Below are 24,179 nucleotides of genomic sequence, written 5' to 3'. Positions count from 1 at the left end.
AAAGTGAGAAACCTGATGGTTTCTCCACTGGCAGCAAGAGCCATTCTGTGCTGGAGCTCTTAAATCAGTTAAGGACAGGTTATATATGGACAGATATAGAACAGAATGTGGATGTGAGGGCAAGGAACGTAATTAAATACATCCATTCTCTCTCAACAAATGAAAAAGCCAACCAGGCAATATTTGCAATATTTTAAACAGGGTGTTGAAATGACACATGGAAAGAATCATATTTACAAGAGATTAAGGTATCCAGAGTGGCAGGTGTGTTTCCTTTTATTCTTTGAAAAGGACTTTTTCAACACTGAGTATATCTCATTACTTTTCTATATGCCTGTCACCCCTCCCACTCCTTGTTTTATTTAGGCAATAATTCTTAGACATGTTTATACTATACACCTCCAGAACAACAGCTGCCACTTTAAGTTTCAGCAACACCTCACACAATTTGGTTGTGATCTCAGTAAATCAATCTAGGCAATCTACTCAAAATTTAAATTAAAGTTTTTCAAAAGGGCACAAATTTGCATCCCAAATCCATATTTAGTCATAAAAATGTTTCTACAGAAGGCCAGAACAAACTACTTGTTCCCCACAGACATCTCATCCTCATAAATCTCAGTATTCTGTACTGTGGACCCTCTCCTAATGTAAATTTTCCACTGCTATGTCTTAAACTAAAATCGAACAACAAATATTTCTACCTTCTGAATACTAAGGCATGTAGCACAAGAGAAGAAAGGAGCACCTGCATGGTTTTGGAAGCCTCTGCAAAAACCAACCCACAGTCAGGTAAGCCTTTGAAAGTGCTGGTCTTTTCACATGCCCAGTACTGAATCCACTGGTGTAGAATTCTGATCCCTGATTATTTACCTGCATTTTGATCATTAAAAAAAAAACCTCCAAGGATTTCTTTACAAAAAGGAAACAGCCCATATAACAAATCTCTGAATGCAGAGCAGAGAAGAGAAAATCAGCTTGCCCTACAATACCCAACTGTTTCACAGGTGATCATTATCACATCCCAGCGTGGGCACAAGGGTGAGACGCCAGAACATTGACATCATATGACTACTTGAAACTGGATACTCAGGAGTGCTCCATAAGCTCTCTAGCTCTTCATTGCAAAAGATACTGATAAAAAAAGATATACAATTATTGCTTAGTTCAGAAGCCTTGTTAAACCCCTGCACACCAAAATCATCCTCTCTTCTTCACTTTAACAGTGCTCACCTTGATAAAAGTTCTGTAGGGTCATGATTCTTAGACAACAAGATTAGGATCATTATAATAAAATTAGTAACTGTGCAGATAATATATAAGAAATGTTTTTCATTTCAAAATAAAAAAGCAGATCCACTATGATTTCTCAGACAGAAAGGTAACACAGGAAACATCTGAACAGTCACAAACTCACCACGATAGCTCTAATCATGAACTACCTGCTAATAAAAGAAGGCAAGTACTGGTTGTATGAGAGACTTAATGCTTATTCACATGCAAAAATTTTAAATTAAAGACATATTAAAACTTTTCTGCAATGTACAATGCTCTGGTAAGGCTATCTTGTATTCTGTCCTGGTTCTTGCCACCTGTGTTCAGGAAGAATTCAGACCAGAAATGATACAGAAAATTACCTGGGAAATTAGGAGAAAGTCTTGTGAAAGAAAACTCTTAGAAATAGGTTTATTCAAACTTCCTAGTAAGATGTTCTTTGCCCAGAATGCTGAGGAGAAGCAGAGCAGCCAGCAGACCTGCTGGCAACAACCCCCCAAAAGCACATGAAAAGTCGGTGAGTCAGAGCAGATGAGGCTGAAGGAGAATTCAGGGGCATCTTTCCACCAAGAATGAGAGAATGCAAGCCAAGTGGTTTTCAGACTTTTTATTAATGGAAACGGTGAAATTGTTACATTAATCAGTACACTGTAACAGTAAAGTCTGACATTGATTAAAACAATCAACTCTCTATCTCACATCTATTAAATACCATCTGCATCTATGCCTCTGTGCTCCACAAACAGAGCAAGACCTAGCACAAAACCAAATACAACTGGGACTAAAAGAAATAGTAAGGCTTTTAGAAAAGTGTATGGAATTTTTAATCTTTCCTCAGTGTCCTAAGAGGGAAAGAAGTAAATAAACTAAAATCAAGCTGCAATCCCAAAATGCATCCTGTAACAGAAGAGGAATGCTTTTTGAAGGATCACCTACCTCAAATCCCTTTCCAGACTGTTTATTGCCATAATCACAGAACAAAATTAAATGAGCCTCAAACCTCTACGCCTGAATTTTTAACTGAGACAGAAAAACAGATTAATCTGGAATATTTCAGAAAGCCTAAACCAAGCATAATACAGCATCCACCTACATTTTTAGTTTTCAATTTATGAAACTCCTTGTATTAGGACGTTATGTTACGTGCACTGAAATATGACATGTATAGTTTGTAACAAAGCATTTATAAAGTGGTTTTTATTTCTCTTGAGGTATAAACATCTGAATACACACATTAAATCATTTTCATGTGATTATTTTCTACTTACTTAAAGTCTTGTAACAACATTGATTCCTTAAAACAAGTAACTAATACAATTTTAGATATTTAGATTTTGATAATATTTAAATATCTATATATTGTACAGAAAAACACACACTGTGTTGGGTTGTCCCTGGCAAACCTATGAATACACACAGTACCTGTATCTGGTAATTTAATTACAAGTGCTGTCATAAATGATCCAAGTCTCTCCAAGAAGGTGTGTTGAGGCTTCCCTCTTTGAAAGAGAACCTGTTTTAGTCCCTGCTGTGATGATTATAAGCACCTGATGTATATTTTGATGTCTTTACAGAGAATACTCATACACTCGCATAGTCCTTTTTCTTTCTGGTTAGAAGTGCCAAGAAAACAGATTTTTCCTTCTCTTGGTCAACCCAACATCCCTTTTCTCCTTTACACCAATCTTTCGTAATTGACACCACAATTAGGTATAAGATTCTGGGTGAGGTTTTCCGGCCTCCTGGTAGTTTCACTGCTTTCACACCTCCTTATCTCTGCTGACTGCACCTTTCCAGACACCTGTCAGGAACAGATCTGCCTTTTGCACAGTCTTAAGACGCAGCAGTTCAGTTATGCTGTCCTCTCCTGACTGATCCTCAGAAAAAAATATGTGTGTGCTCTTTCAACACACTGTCTGCTCACAGACAGTAAGTTTCTGTGTCAAAAGAATATTTTCTTAGCTATATGATTAAATAGAAGTGTGGAGAATGTATGATTACATGCAACAGCGTTTTTCAGACATATCCTAACCTATGAAACACTGAATTATGCTTTGCTATTTATTTTAATCTTTGCAGAGTGACATCAACTAAGCCTTCGATCAAGACATCTAACAACTGGCTGAAGTTCCACATTTTGGCTTGGAAAACCTGGGTAACAAGCTGTGATCCAATTTCAACACCCAGTCAAGTCAACTGCAAGACAGTACTATGACAGTTACAATAAACTGCTTATAAGCACTAATTGAGATGGCAAAAGCTTAGGGAACTGCAGGAATTCTTTCCCTTACTTAATGAAAAGTATTGCTAAGTCAGCTAGCAAAAATAGGCCTATCAAATCATAACTGTGCAAATCTCTTATCAGCCCAGTCAATTCTTCTCTCTCAGTTTTTAAGTTAAGCACTTGAAAATCTCTTCCAGAATGAAGTGTTTCCTCCAAATAAGTGTTTCCTTTGCTGTATGCTCCACATCAGCCCAGAAGGCACATAGAGATAACAGCATTAAAGGGAAATGTTTAGTAGAAGGAGAAGTCATGTGTAAACCAGGACTGAAATTTTATACATAGAGATAAACCTTTTAATGCTCTCTTCACAGAGAACATTTTGAATTAGCTCACTATTTTACAAGAATAACATTTCCCCCCCCCAATTTTTGCAATAACTTGTTTTTTTAAATGGTTTTACCTAGCTTTGGGCCTGTTAACTTTGCAAACCTCAGGTATTGACCCAGCTGGTACCACTCACACCTGGCACACATTTGGGGTGATACAGAGTAGGAGTCATTCCTTTTTCCCCACCCTATATGGACATGGCCCAACTCCTCCTGCACCTCCTGACCTTCAGCAGGAGCAATTTTCCCACTCCTTGGATCTCAGGGTCTCCTATGGAGCAAGGACAAGGATGGGAACACTAAGATAGGCTCACACCCAGAGCCTGTCTGCAGGCTATGGAAATGAGAATCTGGTCCTGCTCAAAGATTACAGCACACATGAAGTGTTCATGCAAACACATACATGTTTCTTTTCTCTCATGTTATTAAACATTTTAAAATTGAAGCAGAAAATAATTATGGGGAGAGAAAAATCATGAAAGAATATCTATTTAATAATAAGTACCATTCATATTTTCTAAACTAAAACCAGAAAGAATAAAGGGAAACTGAGCAACCTTCCGTTTTCTCCAGCTCTGTATAATCCGTAAGTCTGATCTCAAACGAGAGAAGACTAAAGCTACAAAAGTTACAAATGAACTACATTAAATAAAATCCTAAAAAACTCAAATACTTGTGCATCTGAAACCTCTTTTGGAAACGCCATTATCGTACATTTCACAAGAAAATGCTACAGCCTCTACTGACATTAGTGTGGCTCCTCAGTCAAGTTTCTTTACTCCAGTCAAAATAACAAATCTATCAATACAGGCTTATCCTGGGGTCATTTATTACACCATGTCAGACACATAGGGTTTTCGTTCACTATTTTCTTAAGGGCTCAAAAAACCAAATGAACAAACACAAAAAAAAGATCCCACAAACAAACCCAACCTAACACAAACCAACCATACCACAAAAGAAAACCCACCCTGGAAGGGTTATCTACTGCTAGTAACAAACTGACAACTAGTTAACATGTTTCTACTGAAAAAATAGTAGGAAAACCCTCGTAAAAGGCTGCAACAGTCTCATATTTGTATACGTTGTATATACAAGCTAGAAGGCTGGGGGCTTGTAGGATATGTACAGGACAATCTGAACTTGGCATACAGTAAAAGGTTCACATGCTCTTTACAGCCTTCAATCATCACAAAAGCAGTATCTTAACCCTTGTGAATTCTCAAAGCCATGGGAACTATCCTTGTTTTGATTACATTAGAAAAAGTTGTTTGCATTAAGGTGTGAAGCTGACTCAGAACAGTTAAACAAAAAGAGAGATCGAGGGAGGTGTTACACTCTATGATGAAATATTGCTAGTCTAAAATGTTAAATGGAAATAAAATCAGAATTAAACATTTGTTTTTAGAAACCCAGGAATAAGGAACTTTGTGGTCAAAATAATTTTGTTTATCAGTTGTGCACAAGTCACTCAGCACAAATAGGAGCAAGCTCCACAATTCATTCTTCTTCTCCCAAGAGCAGGCAATACTTTAGAAAGTGGACATAGTCTATTCAGCAAAAAAAATTATCTTGGTCACTGTCTGGCTACTCCTCTGAATGTCCAGTAGTAACATCAACATGCTTCAGATAGATTGGCAAGAAACCTGTCATGACTGCCCAGGAAACATGTCCACAATGAAAGCAACCTTGTATTCTTCAGCTAATTCAAGATGACAGCCGAATGGATTGTATAGTGAGTGGTGTGTGGCCAAAATTAGGCTACCATACCCCAAAATGAATCATGGACAGTATTATGGAAAAGGAGTTACAAGACAAAGTTTCAGAAGAGTTAGATACTTATTCCACATTGCATCCTTATGGCAACATCACAATATTTACAAACTTATCTGAGTTAAGTCTTGCAGGATCTAATATTTTGGGGAATCCATGATGACAGCAGGTGGACAGTAATTCCTGGCTGCCTGAAAATCCCTTTTGCTGGTTTTGAGTTAACTGACATTTGGTGAGGAGGGAAGAAGCCACCCACGGAAATTATTTTTCTGGGAGAGGCTGCTAAGAGCTTCCTCTTTGGTTTGTGCCGAGCAAAAACCAATAGCTGGCTAGCTCTGAGAAGTGACAACCTATTAAACCATTAAAAAAGCGAGGTGTGCCTCTGTGAGACTGACATTTTAAAGATGGGCAAGCCCAGGAAATCTCTTGGCTTCCAGCGTTTGAAGAGGTGACTGGGTGCCGGTGGGACCGGCCCCTCGCGGCCTGCGTGGCCAGGCCGGGCCGGCCCCATGTGGCCCGGCCGAGATTTTCTGCTCCCTGAGGGGTGGTGAGCGGGCTGCCGAGCCCCTCACTGGGGAGCCCACGGGACCCCTTCCCACGGGACCCCTTCCCGGCGGAGCCCGCCAGTCCTTTTTCCAGCGGCACCGCCAGGCCATGCCGGCCCGAGGCTCTGTGGGGCTGGGAGCGGCCCCGAGGCCAGGAGCGGCCATGAATGCAGTTCTGGGGAAGCTGCAAGGCATAGGAGGAACTATCGCATTATGAACATTAATTTTCCTTTCCTGGGCGGTAGATTCGCTGCGATATTGAAGCCACAAGAGAACTGTTTCTGTGGAGAAGTCTCAATAGCATGACGTGAGAAACTTCTCTCCCTACAAAAACTGATGAAAGACCATTGTAGAGGTGGTAACTGATTGAAAATCCCAGGTTTTGTCTCTACCTTGTCAGTGGGAAAGAAAACAGGTTGTAGGGAGGGGAGGAGAAGTGTCCTAAAGGTTTTATTCTGATTTTTATTATTCTTTTAGTTCTGTTAATAAAGTTTCCTTTATACCTTTTAAGTTTTGAGCCGGTTTTGCCTTTCTCCTAATTCATATCTCACAGCAGGAAATGTGTAAACAATTCTAGTAGGTGCACTGGCGATTTTAGCCAATGCTAAGCCCACCACATTATTTGGTGCCTTTGATGCCTTAAGTTTTAGCTTTTGTATTTTTCATATTCTGTGCTGCCTAGGTGTGTAGTTTTGAACTTCATATTAAGTGTTAGTGAGCTCTCTTCACAGAGTAGGTAGACAAAACAATTCCTTTTCTAGCTTGATACCAAGGAAAATCGTTACAAGTTTCAGGCCCAAAAGCATAAACAACTGAAGAGAGAAAACAAGAAGGATGGGACTTCATAACCTGAAGCTGTAATTGGACAATTAACCCTGATATGCAGATGGACCAAAACTTATAAAAATATAGAGACCTTGCAACCAGTCGTCCATTTTTGTGACCATTTTTAGGTCCATCTTGGGTGTAGCCCTGGCCAGGCTCTTGTACTGCCCAAGGTGTGTCCATTACGGTCTTTCAATAAATACCTACTTTATTCTTATTCTGTCTAGCCTCTGTTCTAGGTCAGCCTTCTCCAGGCATCACATTGTCCAGGAAACTTAAATTGCTGAACCTAAACCACTACACCAAATTGGTGTTTCTGCCCGGTTACGAACTGAAACAGCCACAGCCCTACATTACAAAATCTGAAAAAAACCCTAAGCTTCCACACTCTGAATCTTAACATTTCAACCACTGTATAATTCTTGCCATCACCACCCAAACTCTCAGCAGAATGTATTTGGCTTTTGTTGGCATAGTAGCCATATTCGGCTCACCCTACACAATGACTGGCAAGCATTTTCTCATTCTTTTTTCCACAGAAACCTCACTCAGCTAAAGGAAGGAGGAGGAGAGAAAGCAGAAGGGCAATGTCTGAGGTATTTACTCTGACTTTCACTTAGGTGAGGATTCTTTTGTTCATTATATATATGTGTGTGTGTATGTATGTACATATAAATGCGCGCGCACACACACATATAAAAGCTGTCTTTGATCCACTTTATCAATACAGACCAGCCAAGGTCTCTGGGAAAGGTATTTTTCTGTATGTATGTATTTATTTATTCTGTTTTTATCAATACAGAACCCTGCCAGGCTTCCCCGAGACTGAGGAGCACCCATGGCTCTCCCTGCTCCAGCACTCAGCAAACTACACCAGGCAGGAGGCAGTCCCTGGGCAACATGTAATTCCCTAATTGCAGGAGCAATAAATGTCTGCTGCTTGACAGGGAATGTGAGTTAGGAGCAGGGTATGGGGTGAAGGATGTTAGCTATTCTCCTCCGGCCCAAGGAGTGGGTAAATACAGTAGTTTTCTTCCACTCTGAGCATCATTTGGATTTTGTTGGACACTACCAACTCTTTGATTTCTTACATCTCCTTTTCTCTGCTCGATTTCATAGCTCAGTTCCCACAGGTGCTGGTGCTGCTTGCGCAGCCCACTGGGGGTGGGTTTAAAGGCCAATGTATATGCAAAAACTTGGCAATACACCTGTGTACATAAGCTCTTTCTCCTTCCTAAAGGGCTCTTTGCATATGAAAAGCGAGAGAAAGGACTCACTTTAACCTCCCTCCCAAAATGCTTGGCTTCATCTGGAACTAGGCTTGGGCAACCCCCACAAAGCCGCCAACTTCCACTGCCAGTTCACAAATTCATTATTCCAGGGGCTACTCATGCGTGAAATATCCGAAACTATCTGATCCCACTAGAATGGCTGCTGTTGTATCCAGGGCTGAATACTCCCTCACTAACACGTGTTTATCACCTCATTCCTTTTGAGCAAAGTATGTAAAAAGAGATTGTTACATTACCAGCCTCACTATAAATTTCTTTGATTGCAGAGCCTGATAGGAAGAGGTGCTGGAAACCTTTAAGTCCCACGTGGACATCAACAGAATTTTCACACATAAAGGCTAAAGGATTAGACCTGTAGCAAATCCTGTGGCTTTATTATAACTTTCTCAGGAAAATAAATCTTTCCTCTAAAAACTGCATCAAAATGTATTTTTTTAAAATTTAAACAATCTGCCAGAGAAACAGAGAAAACACATTTAAAGCTATCTTAGGTAGCCACTGTCTTGAGATTCTTTACATCAAATAGCTTTTTAAAAAAAAAGAGCTGCTGATGAGAAGTCTAAGTTTTGATCAGAGTTTATATCTTGGTACGGAAAGTAATTAAAGCAGACAGGCAGAGATGTGGGTTTCCTGAGCTCATTTATGCTGCAGGAATGGAGTAGCCACACACATTTTACTTACAGGGTGCAGTCGTTTTTTTTACTTTTCAGGAAAGGAGAAGAAAGGAAAGGGGATGGGGGGGCGGGAAAAAGGAATTTAAAAACAAAAACTGTAGAGCAAATAAAACTCCAAATGCTTCCAGGCGACAAAATTATTCCAGCAAAACTGAAAGAGAAAATTGTTTCCAAGAAGAAGAAAGACAATAAATAAATGAAGAAGAGGGGAGTAGGCTACACACGGAACTGATGCTTTGGCTCTTAGTTTTAAATGAGCTTAACTACAGAGATGACCTAAACAAGCCCAAAATATGAATTAATGTGTGACAAATCCGGCTGCGATTCCATAGCAAAAGAGCATCCGCGCTTGGAGAGTACATCGGTCCAGCATCAGTCCCGCCACCCCAGGTACCCCTGCTCGCTAATGAGAACCGTGCAAGGGTAATTTTTCCTCAATCAGCGGCAGTCCCGGGTTGCTCCCGAGGTTCTTACCAGCTTCATGGTGCTGTTGTTGTGCTCCCAGCGCCACAGCATTACGCTCATGGTCCGGGCGGCACCTGCCGCGCCCCGGGGCTGCCCGCGGGAGTCCCAGGGTCCGGCTGGCGGGGTCGGGGTCCGGCCATACCGGGGCACGCGGGGCCGGGCGGTCCCTCCGCGCTGGGGGAGGATCCTCGCACCCCCCGGGGCGGGGGTGACCCCCGGCCCGGGGAGGGGTTTAGTACAGAGGCGGGGAACTCGGGGGAAACTGAGCCCAGGAACATTCGAAAACAGAAATTAACCGCGTTTTAGCAAGATGCTTAAGGGTACCGAGCGTATTGTAAAGCAAAACTGCAAATTAGAGGGGTTTCTCCCCATTTTGACAGCTTGGCTCTGTTAAAAACATAGATTATACCGGCATTTGGCGCGATCTGAACTGCTTCCACTCAGACTGGGGTTTATACTTGAAGTCTGCTTGGGTGGGAAAGGACCTTGCCCTGAGTGAAAGGGAAGAACATTCTGTCTTAAAAATTATTCAACAGGTGGAGGATCGCAGATCGGCTTCAGGAACATAAGATAATAGGGAGAGTGTTTAGAATAATTAGTATATCAGAGTTTTCCACATCATATTTGAGATACGGCTATTAAAGATTTTTTGGAAATTCCAGGCTATTCCACAGGTGCTGTCTTGCACCCCTCTGAAATAGATCCTCCGTTCCCCTGAAGCACCTTGCCCAGCACAGCAGTCCAGACAAGACTGCTGTGGGAGGATTCAAGCCTGCTCTTGCCCAAGGTCCTGTGAAATCGCCATAAAATCAGTGGGAACCACACTCCTCACCCTTCTGCTCTGCAGAAGGTGCTACACCTGATAAAAGCCAGGCCAGGGAAATATGAGGAATCAAAACACATTTGAAGGCCACCCTTTTTGCACCCTCTCTCCAAATACAAATTTTGATTCACATAAAGATAACTTTGCTGGCTGCAGGAGGGGAAACAAGAAATGACCACAGGCATGACCCATAGCTAATGGATCCAGAGCCCACGAGCAGTTCAACATCGTTTTCCAATTGTTAAATCATTTAGTAATCCAGTAAAAATATATTAAAACATAGAAAAAATAAAAAAAAAATAATAAAACTAACAAATTGTAGTCAAACTGATCACTTTCTTATACAAAAATTCCCCTTTTGTATGATTTTACACACAAGGCTGCTTCATGTATCCACTCAGTATGTTGCTGAAGAAATACAGTAAACCAGTAAATTGGCATTTCAAAGTCTTTAAATACCCTTTTCCATAAGAAAAACCACATGTGCCTTCTTACTGAAGTCTTTTCCCTGACAGTTATGCTTCCACGACTTAGATTTAATTCTTTCAGTCTGTAATTGTTCTCTTGTTCTAGTTTATTATAAGAGATAATGAAGAAGGAATAATTATTGAAACAATCATATTCCTGCACTGTAAAAAGAATTGCCTAACCAAGTCTGGTAGCTTGAATAGCTGTGTACAGAGAAAGAGCTCCATGTTGAAAGCACTCAAAGACTTTATGCATACAGGTTACCTTTAAACCATAAAAGTAAAATCTGAATCCTTTTCTGAGAATAAAGAAGTCTTGTTCCTTCCCTTCAGGCCAACATGGACCAAATCCCTAGTACAGTCAAATCTTCCCAGCCAGCCCTCTACATAAGCAAGTACCCTGCTGAAAGGTCATTCCTACAACACTCAGAAGAGGGGAAGGTCACAGCCCATTCGAGGACTTGAGCATAAGATGTATGGTCTTCAGGAGAGTCACAGGCTGAGACAAAAACCTGCTGACAGACACATGAATGAGGGAATGAATGCATGCACTGGGAGGGAGAAGCTTGCGTGTGATGCCAAAAGGATTTTCTAAGAGCATCTCATCAGCACCTTGGAGGAGCTGCCAGTGCCTGCAGTGCACACTCCTCTCTGAGTTTAAGTTTGTCCCTTCCCTGCTGCTGGCACAGTGGGAGCATCACAAGGGCTTCCTTGTAGTAGACACCTGCTGGCATCTGCCTAAATATCATGACATGATGGTGTTCTGCTTCCAAAAACCACACCAACTTCAGGCAAAAAACCAAGGGAACTGAGACAAGTGGAGCTTTACACTTGCAGGATTACAGTCCATACAAAGGGCCAAGACAACCCACAGCATAAGTCAGAATTGCCTCAGACACTTCCTAAGCCTCTTAAAAGGATGTTGATGATCTGCTTTGCCAGTTTGAACAGCCAAATACTTTCATTCACGCTCAACTTGGTGCCAAAATCAGGAACTGTAAGAAACAAAGGCGAGACCTCAGAAAATGGCAGATTTTTGTCTACCATCACAGGAAAAACTCCCGTTTTTGGGACACAGGGAACAGAGAAGAGCCAAACAGCCTCAGCTACAAAAGGCAGATTAACAGACCAGATATGGATGGAAGGGCTCTCCAGCCAACCAGTCTTGTTTCTTTGAACACAGCTTGCTATCTGTTTTTACATTAACTGAAGTGTGGCTCAGGCTTGAGTATTTTCTCATTTTATCCCTGTTTGTGCCAGCTGAGCACACTGAATGTGGATAGAGATGCTCACATGTAATCAGCCTGAAATACTAATAAAGCAAAGCTCCTGAGGTTACAGCATAAGCTCTGTGCTTCCCAATCACTTTTTAAGCTAATAATATCCTTAACTAAAATCTGTGTTGCTTTTAGACACTTTTATTTAGTGGATTTTCCCAAGCCAGCCTTGATTTGGGATGAAGATCCCTCGAGTTCTGATAGCGTTGCCAGGTGTACCCAGAATTTATTTCCGCCATTAAAAAGTAAGACTTTGGAGCTGCCTTTCATCCTCCTATCTCCCTTTCAGACTCCCACAACAGAGTGAAAGAGATAAGGTTAGGACTGAAGCTGGTAAAATCCATGCATGACCTCTTGCCCCCTGGCAGTATCGCAGCAGGAGCTCCTCCCCAGTTGCCGTGCCGCAGCTTTGCTGACAGATCTAGGAGATGCCTTTCCCATACAATGCTCAATTTCAAAAGTGAACAAGGTCCTGATATTTGCTTGTATTTGAATCTTTTAAAACCATAAAGCATCCAAGCTCTCCAAGCCTTTATTATGATCTTCAGCAATATATACATGCTGACATGGGGTCAATATTAAATTGAACCTTCAGGAAAGGACATTCTTTACAGCCCTAATGGGCATCTAAACTTCCCTATTAAAGTGCTGAACAATACACTTGTTATTCACCAGCAAGTCTTCAATGACACAGAAACACATGTCCCCAGCAAACCCTGTGCTCTAACGAGACATCATTCCAGTTTCCAATGCTTTCCAAATAAAACTGCTGGAAAAACAGGAGGAAACAGGTGTTGGAGACATTATGAATGAACTCAGTGCACACAGTCATTGTCCATGCAATATTTACTATAAAGAAAGCTTGGGGAAATCCGTTCACTAATAATTCATTGTTTGCCTATGAAAAATGTGTCCTAAACTTGTTCTGCAGTCATTAAACAAAGCCACACTCCTGTACTTACCCATTACTTTTGCTTTTTAAACACATAAACATTTTGCTGGTTTTTTGTTTGTTTGTGTTTTGTTGTTTTTTTTTTTAATCTGGAAAAGAAAGTATATTAGAAAGTTTTATTACTGCTTTTCAATGCATTTTGGTCAAAAATACTACAATCTTTTTTCACTGAAAGCTGGGGTTTTATTTGATTTTACTATATGACATATGTCTTCCTTTCATGCATTACAGAGTGGAATTATCTACAAATTATAATCTTGAAAGCATCTTAGAAATCTTGAAGCTGTCAATAACAGTATTTTGCTAAGCATGACATGGGAGAGAACAGGAGCCTAGCTCATGGAATCATAACAGATGCTCAACAATTTTCATTCCAAAAAAGCCCTCAAAATGGTGTTCAGAAAGAGCCTCTGAATTCAACATTTTCTAAACCAGCAGATGAGATTCCTTGCATTGAGTAGCACCATTAGAGGACCCAGTGAAGAAGCTGCCCACATGGTTATTCTTGATTTTCAGCAGTTGTTGGGAGGTTCTGGAGGACACAGAGACAGCTCATGCTGGGTGCCGGATCAAAGAGAATGAAATGGCCTTGATAGTCACAGCCTCCCACCAATCCCAGAGAGAAGTACAAGAAGAGACAGAAGCTAAATTAATCAACAGCTGAAGCAGATGGTATTATTACTGGCAAATGAGCATCCTCTCTGTAAAACATCTTGTTAAACTGGTATTTTCCGCTGAGTTTACAGGAGCTTACGAAAGTGATGACATAGATGTGATTCTGTGAGGAGGCTCTTTACTCATTTTCACCTGACATGGTGAAAACCAGAATAATAACAAATCAACACAGCAAACTTCTGGTGGACTGAAAAAGAGTTAACTGGTTTAAAAATATATGAAAACTGGGAGATTATCTTTATGAAAATAAACAGCTTGACTGTGTTTCACAGGAATCATTTTCAGCCCTACTTTTCTGAGCAAGCCCTAGAAGTGGTTACAAAATTTGTTGGTGGCACATCAGTAATGGAAGAAGTCAATGGTAAAAGAAGAGTAAGATCAAAGTAAAAGCTCATCTATACTGACTAGAACTGTAAAAAGGTGTTAACACAGCAAATGCAATCTTGTAAGGAGGAGAACCTAAGAATGTCACAAAGTAAATGACTCTCCATGAGTTCAGTGGACCTGGAGAGAGCATCACAGCCATGATGTGCCATCAGGATGCCAGGGTTTGTGCTCTGGTTGTAGGAGTGATGCAATACTTGCACGTAAGAACAGGCAGTTATCAAACAAGAACAGGCTTTATCACCTGCTGGGTTTAATGCTGGTTGCATAAAACAGTTCAGCACGTTTAACCTTTGGAGAGGCTTCAGAGAGTAGCCGCAAGAATTACTCAAGGACTGAAATATGCAGATCACAAGACAAGATTCAAATAGCTCCATTTCATTTGTCAGAGAAGAGTAAAGGCAAATACGAGATCATAACATGAACTAATTGAAAAAAAAATGAAAGCAAGTCAGCAGAAGTCATGTGGACTCTTTTATGGAGGAAGTCAGAGTGAATTATCACATTTATTGCTGTTTTATTTATCAAAGGTTATTTCTAAGTTCCCCATTAAAGTGTATCAGTCAGCCACAGATCTGTTCCTACCGACCTTGAGTTATTACTATCACCTGACTTCTGCCAACTCCAGAGTAACGAATGCCTTCAAGGATTTCAAGGAATATACAAGTAATGGAAATCTTCCTGTGCTCCATCCCAAGTCCTAGTCTGCTGGTACTCAAAAGCTCACCAGTGCACCAAGAAATAGCTGGGTTCTGGGGGATTTTTTTTAAAAAATATAAAATTCCTGATTCAAAACACAATGTGTTGAGGAAAAATACTTCTAAATAAAGTAACAAAAATACCAGTATACTGAATACCCATTGGTTAAGCAATGCTGACAATATTAACAAGGCCACCCAGATAATGGAGACCAGTAAATTCTCGCTGTGGTCTGTGCTCAAATTATCACTTCCAACCAACTCTGGTCCCACAGTCCAAAGGTCTGAAAAAGGACAGTAATCCAGTGGTTATATTTGCCAAGGAAACCTATGGGTCCTCCTCCAAAAATCATAGGGCAGTATTGTCTTTGGATTGGAACATAATCCCAGCCCACACTCCCAGCTCTATGACCTGACATGCCCTTCCCCAGTTTCCCAACATGTAAAAAATAATAATATTGATATCAAACAAAAATAGATAGACTTACTATATTTAAGACAAGTTCTTGAGTCATATTATTTTAATAAGCAGACTAAAATACAGAGAGGAAAATGTTATTTGCTCTGTTTCTGCTGAGTCTTTGCCAACTGTCCTAAACAGCAAGAATTTAAAATTAACTAAGCAATTCTACTGAAGCAAATGCAGAATAGTACAAAAAAAAAGTGATTCAATTAGTCTGTAACAAAGCTACTCAGTGCTAACAAAGGATCTCTCACCATAACTTCTGAAACCTGTCCCACAAAAGAGCATATACCAAGATTTAATTTAAAAATAGCTGTTACTCATAGCCTTGATTAGCCACCAGGAACACTTCATAACAACTGGTATCCACCAGTTCCTTTTACCAAAGTCTTTATACTTCACTCTTAAATTAAATGGTTGCTAATTCAAAAGCAAAAAATTCTGTGACCCAAATCTATATGGTAGATTTGAGTTGAAATTTCTATTATGAAATTATATATGCACACAAATACAGAAATACTGAAATACATGACTTTATTACTAGTGCATTTATTAGGGGTGACCTTCTAGTACCTGAAGGGAGCCTAAAAGACAGATGAAAAGAGACTTTTTACATGATACGGGGGGAATGACTTCAAGCTGAGAGTAGGTTTAGATTGGATATTAAGTAAGAAATTCTTTACTGCGAGGGTGGTGAGATCCTAGCAGACATTGCCAAGAGAAGCTGCGGCTGCCCCATCCCTGGAAGTGTCCAAGGCCAGGTTGGATGGGGCTCTGAGCAACCTGGTCTGGTGAAAGGTGTCCCTGCACAGGGCAGAGGGGTTGGAAGAAGATGATCTTTAAGGTCACTTCCAACCCAGGCAATCCTATGGCTCTATTTAGAGTTGAATCCATCAAGCAGTTTGCCTGTAAAAGCTGCAGTTAACCCACTATTGGTGGAAGTGCCATAATCAGGTCTTACCAAATGGATTTCAAATAAGTATTTCTAGTATCTACAGAAGGTTCTGGATGCTGTTGTTCTCCTCACACTTAGGTTCCAAGCAGTGCATTCTGAACCTGCATCTTCAATGCTAAACAAGTAAATACAATGCCCAGTCTTGTTCTGAGTTTGTTGACAATGGCATGGGAAAATGCTAATGGATTAATAAGTGCCATCCCATTAGTTTCTGGTTGTCTATTAGAGCATCAACTTTGAAAGCTTTCAGGCTTTGCTCATGGCATGGCTCCAAGTCAGAGGCTGATATCACCACGGGCAGTCCTGCACAGGTCCCCTTGCTTTTCCACCTGATGGGAGGGAGGTGCTGCCAGCCCCACAGAACCACCTTCTGTGTACCCCCTTTTCCAAGCCTCTAGAGCACAGATGACTTCAGGGGTGCATCACTTGCCTTTCAGTCATCAGCCATAATCAGCTCCCTGAAGGCAGCAATTTGGAGATGTAAACACAGGTTATGAAATGCACTCTAGTATCTTCATTATAAATGCTTCTTACTCTGGAAGAGCTGGTCAAAGACCAACACCAGTGGGGACAGCAGTGTTGGGGTAGACCTCATCTCTTACCCAAAACGGCTGGTGAGGTGAGAACAAAAGCCCTTAGTGCAGGCTTGCAACTAGAGCAAGGCACATTCCCAGTTGCTGCACAGCAACAGTTGGTTTTGAAAGCCCACACATCATATTTTAATGGACATGTGGAAACAGAGGAGAAACCTGATCCTGTGCTAGGGATGCCCAGGTACCCAAGTTGGATGCCCAACAAGGCTCTCCCCTCTCTCCTCAATAAAATCACATTTCATTCAGCAGCCCAGCCAAAATTGATTTTTAGTTCCTGTAAGAGTTCTGTACCCTCAGTGAACCTTCTACATGAGCTAAGAAATTAAACTGTAGTGAGAAACTGAGAAATACTTGTTTGTTCTTTGTTTATTGTTTTTGGGGGATTTTTGTTGTTGTTGTTTGTTTTTAATACAGGGAACGCTGTTGTGAAAAACACAATTACTTGATATGATCATACATAGTAAAAAGTAATTCTTCCTCTGCATACTCAGAGTCTGCTGAGTTGAATGCACCAATTCTTCAATTTTTCACAGAATAACACTCATTGTGCATGTCATGGGGGAATAACAGGCTGCAGCCAGAGCAGCGCTAATTTGACATTACAAAACAAAGATACAAGGAATTAAATAATTAGAGCCTTAATGACAGAGTACAATGCATGTCTCCTTTGATAATCTCTTGAATTCTAAAGATAAAAGCAGGGTAGAAACGTGCATACAAGATGTGCAATAACTGAGAATTTCAAAGTGTGGTGGAACACATTGTAGTGCACCCTTCCATAGTATTCCAACATCTTAAAAGATCAGTCTTTTAGATCAAAAACTCCAATTGTCTGGGCTACTTCTGCTCTTTTGTACCTCCCCTTCAGATGCTTTCCCCCTCACCTCCTCTACCAGCCTCCCCTTGGGTCACTGCACTTGTGGGCAGCTGGAACTTTTCTTGCTCTTCTGCTGTTTGATAATAGCAGAAGTGACAAGATGTAACTTACTTCATGTTTCTCCCTACTTTTCAAGATCATATATATATATAATCCATTAAGTCCATTGACTGGAAAACAATTTTTCCTTAAAATTTGCCTCCTTTTTTAAGAAATTATTATTTCACATTCCTTTCCACTTGTTTTCAACTTTTCTTTCAGTTTGCATCCTGCCACATAATCAACCTTGTCAGTTAGGGGGGAAAAATTCAAGATCCAGTAAAGCTTAAAAGAGTTTGCAGCTGTCTAAAAGTCAACTAAAGATATTACTTAGCTACTTTTTTGCTACTTTCCCCCTGTACTCTGAAATTGAGGACAGAAACAGAAATAGCAATGACAAAAAGATAAATTAAAATGCTGATAATCTATCATGAAAGACTGCTCTAGGCTGTATCAGATAGAAATGAAAATTCTTATTCACAGTGCTGGATACAGACAGACAAATCTTAACATATTCCTGGTACTTTAAAAAACAGAGATTCCTCTAAAGGGTAAACAAATGATGAGCTGCCTAAGGTAAGGGTTCTGAAAACAAACTGTACCTAAGAAAAGCTTTTCTAGTCCCTGTAGTTGATATCCAATTAATGTTTCTGGTATTCTAAAGGGATTATCACTTGCTTCAAAATAAACATAAGAATTCTCTACAAATGGATTAGTAAAATAGCACAGAGCTATGAATATAGGTTTTTCATTTAATAGTATTCTCCCACATATTATCATCATAAAGAATTACTCCCATGGTTTATTGGGACTGTTATTCTTCTGTATCTCAAAATACCAGACAAACAGAAAATATGAATAAATAAAAAGAAGCTACAGCATGTCCCACTGTAAACAACCACAAGCATTTTTACCTTGTATTGCACTAATGAACAGAGCACATCCTCACCCCATAAATGTGAAAAATAGTTTTTACCATTCAAATCACTCTAAGAATTCGACTATATTTTCATGTTAGGGCAAAGAAGTGTGTGTTACTTTAATCTGCTCCCCAGACTGGCCCAATCAGGACTATGACCTGCAGCCCAGTCTGACTTGAACAAAATAATTAGCATTTACTAAGATAACTCAGTTATCAGCCTCAATTTGAGATGCCTGTCTAAAAACATAACATCAGCATTTTGACTGGGATTCACTTAGACAGTTAACAGGTTTTCAGTTATAAAGTTACCAGTTATAAAGAATACCAGGCAATTTTCCCCCCTACTTGCACCATTTCCTACCACTTGTATGTCTAATTAGCTTGTATCTCAGTAATAAAAATTATTGCTGGCCTGTTCTCAATGTATTTTAATATGATGACTAAAGAAAAAAAAGAAAAATCCAATTAAGATTTATGGGATCTGACTCTTCCCTGCCTTTTACTTTGACCATGTAATTTAGCATTTCACCTTAATAGTCATCTCTTGTAACTAGCAATTACATAAGCTGCAAGGTATAAAAGAATCAGACCTGTTTGATTACATTAAATTAAACATTTCTCATTTTTATTGAGCAATCTTTCACTGGTGTCAGGCCATGCCCCAAAGAGAAGATGCTAATACTGCTTTTAAGCTATTTAGAGATTTTAAAATAGTGTCAAAGTATGCTCTGAATGTCCAAAAATGTGGTAGCTGTGAGCGCAGTGTTATTTTCAGAGGCAAGGAGCCTCTGAAAACAAGATTGGTTTCCAACCTCTAGTCTGGTTACACAGAGTTCAAACTGCAGACCAAGAAGAAAAAAAATAATAATAAAAAAAGAAGACTCTGCTGCTACTGTTACAGCATTGACTAGTGTTAGTAGGAAAAATAAATAAACCTGAGAACAAGCTATTATTAGTTTTTCTCTGCACATAAGTGTTATTAATGCTGCTTGTTTTACTCTCCAAGCACTTGGCCCAAAAGAAGCAGCGTTCCACTGACCTTTGCCTTGGAAACTTTGAGGTTTGGTTTATCCAAGTCCCAAGAAAGAAGAGGAGGGAAGAGAGTGAGGTAAAAAGAGACATCTGCCTGAGGATTCCTTCCAAAAACTGTGCGTCCTATTCATATGGTTTTGTAATGCATTGTCCTTCTGTCACAGACACAGAGCAATTCCTGAACAATAAAAAAGTGGGGCACCTCTTTGGATAATTGAACAGTGCAGGTCAGATTGCCTGAGCTGGGGAATGCAGGCTTTGTCTACATCTGGAACATTCGGTCACATATTGTTCCCTTATGTTAAGTGGTTTTAAATCTAAAGGGCAAGCCCAATAAAAGTGTCTTCAAACAAGTTCATTTCTATCCACTTTTACCTGTCACTAAGAGCCAGCTCAGCTAAACTCCTCACGTTGCAGCATCCTCTGAGCACAGCCCAACAGCACCAGGGTGACGCTTACTTGTGCCAGGGTGCCTGTACTTCACTCACTACCCACCTGAGAAGCTCCACGCTCACCCAGGCAGTAAAACCCACCTAAAACCCCATCCTGAACCAGCTCTATCAACCACCTTTGTGTAACCACCTTTTACCTGCTGCTTCCAGGGTGAGCAGAACCTGGGATGACGAAGAGCAAGAAGGTGTCCACCAGAGGACTGGGAAGAACAGTGATCTTTAAAGACTTTCTGGTGTGCTGGCAGAACTACAGAAAAGACTAGATATGTTCAATGACAAAGTCCTTGCAAAAAAAACCACAAAAAATATACTTAAAATTCAATACATTTCCTTTCATCCCCTTTCACTGCACACTACAATCAGAATCACTGTGAGCAGCATCTGTACCACCGTGATCCAATTCATTTTCCAAGTACTGTGAGGATTAAGCATATATGAACCAGAAAGAAAGAAAAAACAAACCAACCATCACACATGGGAAATAAAGTCTGGCTTCCATTTCAGGGAATATTAATAACTGAAATTGTTAACAAGTGATTGACAAAAATTGCTCTGCTTCCTGTTGGTTTAACTGTTTCTAGGCAAAATTATGATTACTGCTAATAAGCCTAGAAATCTAATAAGCGTTAATAACAATACAGAACAGCAAGCCACAAAATAACTACACTTTGTAGTCAGAATGGTTCTTCTGCAGCCAAAAATACAGTGTGAAGGTGGCTTAAAAGAGCCAAGTGAAATTAGCATTTGATATTCATGAGGGAAGGGACTTTGCAGACAAGGGCACCATTTAGTTGTATTTCAGATCCTGGCTCACACTGCCATGAAATCCAAAGATGATAGATATAAGGACACTTCAGAAATATTTTTTCCTGCATTAAAATGATTTTTCTTTCACTATGAAGGATCATGGTTTGGGTTGGAAGGGACCTCAAAGACCATCTAGCTCCAACATCTCTGCCATGGACAGTGACAGCTTTCACTAGACCACGTTCCTTAAAGCCCCATCCAACCTGGCCTTAAACACTTCCAGGGAAAATTTCCAGGCCTGACAACACAATGGAAAACTTTCAGCTGTAATTCCAAGCAAAAGCTTGTGACTTTAATGGATTTACATCTTTCCCTCAAAACATTTTTTTGTGGCACAGTTCATGGCAGCTACAACGGAGGGAAAGAGACTTTTAGGTCAGACCCCTACCACAGGTCAGATCAAATTTCCATACACGACAAAGCTGATCTTAGCTCTGAAGTGCTGCCTGCAAGATTCACAGCAAATACCCTATGCCAGTTCTTCACTGGAAAACATTATAAAGCTCTGAAATGCTCCAGCAGATGCAGGTGTTTATTGTAGAATCTACAGCTCATACTATAGAATGTGGCTTTGTCAATGAACATGAGGGGCTGAACAGTCATCTCCTTTTTCTCTTTGTAACTACAACTTAATCTGCATTGCCCTGCCAAAAGGATTGCAATAAACCTCTTTATAATGAAAGGACAATTAAGTCACATTACGTGCAAAAAGTCATCATTTGATAATGATCCACTAATTTCAGCAAGATAAGACGCTAATCACTTATGGTAATCAAATTTGCCTTAGTAATGCAGTGACTAGACCCTGCTGAAGCAATTCAGAGATGTTCATTAGCTCTGCACCCAGATGCCACCAGGTCACAGCATGTCCCCGACGGAGACACTTCCAAGGCTGGGAGGACACTATGTTACCATTTTTGTATCAGAAAAAGCAGGTTCTGGATTCATCAGTCATACGTACTGCATGAGTTTCCAGCCACACGAGTACTGGTCAATTCAGAATATGATGATGCTGAAAGAAAAGCTCTATTACGTATTTTTTACATTATCTATGCCCAAAATAAATGACATTCATAAAATACTGTGGATTTTTTCCCTACATTGAAAGAATTATCTATAATAAAAGCATATCCATAATAAATCTAATCCATACGTAATGGCTTAATCCCATGCAACTCATCTGGGAAAGCAAAGGAAAATGAGATGTGCTTTTGGTTCTGTCCAGCACCACCAGGTGGCAATACCAGCCCAGCTAACCCATCCCACAGCACGCCAGCAGCACAAACTGCTTTATTCCCCTTTTTCCTTGCACTCAGCCCTACCCGGAGGTTTTTTTAACTTAAACTCAGCGTCAGACTAAGCATCTATAATAAAAAGGACTCTCACAGCTATTCCTGCTTCATGAGCTAGTCCAAAGACTGGGTCCAACCTAAGCAGCTCTCAGGAACCTGTGACTGACACTTCCAATCTGGCAAACCCTGCTGTTATTGCACTACAGGCATAGCCGCCTCATGCAGATATCCATCATATTAATTTGATTTCTACAAATTGACACCCCTTCGATGTCTTTTGGCTCAAAGAAGGAACAGCATGCAAGACTCCGCTCATTCTCTATCCAAACACTGCATGTATGCTCGACTTGATATATGGACAAGCAAAAAGAAAAATACTTTTTGATAACTTGGAAATTATGGAAGTACACCAGACCTGGATTTTAAGAGAAAGCTAGACCCAAAAAGTGGCTTATGTTTCTCAGATTTCAATGAGTTTTTCATATAAGTGAGTTAGGACTGCATGGTCCCGCTTTACCAATCATTTTAAGTTCAAGCAAGAGGCAGAGGTGGCTTGGTGTATGGAAATTAATTGCCATTGTAAACACAGGCTGCAGACATCACACTGAATGATTATGCTGTAAACTAAAGAGCAATCTGGCTTCACCCAGCATCCCAGGACTACAGTTTCTATACTTTTCAGCAGTCTAGTAAACAGATCTCTGGGGGGTTTTTTTTGAACAGAGCTGTATCAGAAATATAATCCTAGGTAAATTCTAAATATATAAAGTTACATCTGGGATCTAACCTCACCAGTATCCCATCTGGAAATAGAATAAGATAAGAAATAAGTCACTGATCTACACCTGCTTTTCAGACTTACAGTTCTGAGTGCTCAGTTACCTCAGACCACCAGGAACGTCCAGCTCCAGCGAGATCAGCGTTCCCTTCCTAACAGCCATACTTCTGGCCTGCAGGGATTCATCCACTGACTTAAGTCAAAACCCATTTTATATTACCCTAAGGTAGAACCTGGAATAATTTGCATTGTAAGCACTGTTCTCTACCACAATTTTCTGTTAAATGAGCTTTTTTTATCAGAAGTCTCATCCCAACAGTGGGAAAGGAAATGTGACTGAAGGTGGTAGAAGAAAAAGGGTAAGGGGGAATTACATTCTCTTGGATTCCATCCATCACTCTAAAATTGAGTGTGTTCATGCTTAGGACGCATTTATCTTCTGGTAGTCAAAACCCACAGCATCTTCTTGTCTGAGGAACAGCTGCTCAAATGCAAATTACACACTAGGACTTTTTGTCCCAAATTGCTTTGGTCTTTAATTTAAATTCCAGTATTGTCTGTAATTCTATTCATAATGCTAAATTATAACTTGAACTGCAAGATTCATTCTAGTTCCTTCAGAATTTAAAACACGAGATCAGAATATGAAATTAGGCACTGCCTCCAGCTGCAACACATTTCTTATTTCTCATTTTCACCCACATTCATTGGAAATGTAGTTCAAATGACAACCTGAAAACTGGTTTGAATAACAACTAGTACATGGAGGTTCCCCCTCTGCCTTTTCATTCCTTACATCCCATAAACACCCAAAACAGTGACATGTAGAGTGGCAGAAGACGAGCCAAATACTTCTCCAAGGTACTTCACAGCACCATACATCTTGAGTAGCAGGTGTTGAGCTCTGCAAAATAAAATCAGATGCCAAAAACCCAAAACACAATTTTATTAAATTATTTTGGGCATTCAGCCTCAGGCCTAGCCCTGCAGGTGTTCACAGTGTCCACTAATACTTCTGTGCCATTCCTAAGCCAGTGGGGCAACATTTCCCTTTCAGCCTCTTGAATGTAAGTGATGCAACGTGGTGGAACCAAAGAGAGCCCCACAGTGAGGGGAACAGTAGCAAGCACTGTACCATTCCAGAGAGCATGGCAAGAGCTTCCTAAGGGAAAGCTCTGCTCATCAAACCTGATTTCTTTTTATGACAGGGTAACTCACCTGGTTGATCAAGGGA

At 40.3% G+C, this 24,179-nt stretch overlaps 1 protein-coding gene and 1 long non-coding RNA gene across 6 annotated transcripts in view; one reads left to right on the top strand and one right to left on the bottom strand.

Annotated features, from left to right (window-relative positions):
* The window catches only part of NAV2 (neuron navigator 2), a 204,813-nt gene that overhangs the window by 162,064 nt on the left and 18,570 nt on the right, over nucleotides 1–24,179 (bottom strand). The gene's annotated exons all lie outside the window — the stretch shown is intronic.
* Nucleotides 6,200–7,980, top strand: LOC111930669 (uncharacterized). The gene is made up of 3 exons (XR_002865259.2): nucleotides 6,200–6,510; nucleotides 7,568–7,648; nucleotides 7,831–7,980. It is a non-coding gene; the product is annotated as an uncharacterized LOC111930669 (long non-coding RNA).

This window comes from Cyanistes caeruleus, chromosome 6, assembly GCF_971803275.1.
Source record: "Cyanistes caeruleus chromosome 6, bCyaCae1.hap1.1, whole genome shotgun sequence".
In the NCBI taxonomy this organism is placed as follows: Eukaryota; Metazoa; Chordata; class Aves; order Passeriformes; family Paridae; genus Cyanistes; species Cyanistes caeruleus.
This window is presented reverse-complemented; position numbering and strand designations above follow the sequence as displayed.